We start from the raw sequence: 1,630 nt of genomic DNA on the forward strand, positions 1-1,630 counted from the left end.
CTCTCTTCTGGTTTATTACATAACGAGGGTATCGAATTCGGCAACATTGATGCCTTCAGGTGCATGTGTGGGTTTATCGACCAGTTGCCTTCACCCAAAAAGATCACGTTCACGTGATCCCTGCGGCGAAAAGGACGTTCCACGTCCGCCTCCAAGGTCTGTGAGTGGTGGCGCTGGCTAACACTCCCAGTGTTCTACTAGGACACATAAATACCCAGGAAATTGAATGGGGAAACAGCGCCGCGGTAGCTCAATTGGTAGAGCATCGCACGCGAAATGCGAAGGTTGTGGGTTCGGTTCCCACCTGCGGCAAGTTGTTTTTTCATCCACTTTAATTTCCAATAATTTATCGTTCCTTTATTTCATTTATTAAGCACATGTAATTTCCCCTATATTGTCCTTGGTGTCAGTGTTTGTTGGCTTCTCATGATATGACTAATAAAGATCGGGACCCTCGGTTGAACTCTCTCTTCTCGTTTATATATATATATATATATATATAATAAAAGAGGATAAAGGGAACCGAAGGGTCGATCTTTATTATTCACATCATAAGAAGCCAACAAACAAAGACAGCAATGGCAAAATATGGCAAATAATGTGTAATTACTAATTGAAATGAAAATGAAAGTGGATGAAGAAAGAACTGGCTGCAGGTGGGATACGAACCCACGTCTACACAATACGCGTGCGATGGTCTTACCGACATGGCTATATACGGTGGCGCCGTCTTTCCATCCACTTTCTGGGGTACATATATTTTACTACAAGAACCATGGGAGTGTTAGCCAGCGCCACCACTCACAAACTTTGACGGCGGATGTCGAACTTTCTTTCTGCTGCAGGCGTCACGAGTACGCGATCTATTTGGGTAATGGCAACTGGTCAATAAACCCACACATGCTAACATGCTACCTGAACGCATCAATTTTGCCGGATTCGCGACCCTCGTAATGTAATGAACGCGAAAAGAGAGAACCGAGGGCCCCGATTTTTATTAATCATATATAAGAAGCCAACAGACAAAGACCCCTAGGACAACATAGGGGGTATTACTTGTACTTACTAATTCCGCTAAAAAATAATAAAAAGATGGAAATGAAAGTGGATAAAAAAACTGACCGCTGGTGGGATACTAACTCACGTCCTCGCATTACCCGTGCGATGTTCTTACCAATTAAGCTACCGCGGCGCCGTTCTGCCGTCCACTAAGAGCCAGCTTCTTATGAGATGAATAATAAAAATCGGGCCTGTCTGTTCCCTTTCTTCTCGTTCATTACATTACGAGGGCCCCTAATCCGAAAACATTGATTCCTTCAGGTAGAATGTGCGGCTTTATTGACTTATTGCCGTCACCCTAATAGGTCACGCCGGGAGCTTGAAGGATGTTTTACATCCGTTGCCAACGTTTGTGAGTGGTGGCGCTGGCTAACACTCCCAGAGTTAGTTCTAGCAGTAAAACAAATACACCAGAAAGTGGATGAGATAACAGCGCCACGGTAGCTCAATTCGTAAGAGCAGCACACGCGTCATGCCTTGACGTGGGGCTGTACCCACTTGCGACCAGTTGTTTTTCAAACACTTCCATTTTCATTAGTTTACCCTTTATTGAACTCAATCAGTAAGTACA

At 44.2% G+C, this 1,630-nt stretch overlaps 1 non-coding gene across 1 annotated transcript; it reads left to right on the forward strand.

Moving 5' to 3' along the window:
* Positions 1 to 239: 239 nt before the first annotated feature.
* Positions 240 to 312, forward strand: TRNAS-CGA (transfer RNA serine (anticodon CGA)). The gene has a single exon. It is a non-coding gene; the product is annotated as a tRNA-Ser (tRNA).
* The last annotated feature ends 1,318 nt before the right edge of the window (positions 313 to 1,630 follow it).

The sequence above is a fragment of the Dermacentor andersoni genome, chromosome 3 (genome assembly GCF_023375885.2).
Source record: "Dermacentor andersoni chromosome 3, qqDerAnde1_hic_scaffold, whole genome shotgun sequence".
Classification (NCBI taxonomy): domain Eukaryota; kingdom Metazoa; phylum Arthropoda; class Arachnida; order Ixodida; family Ixodidae; genus Dermacentor; species Dermacentor andersoni.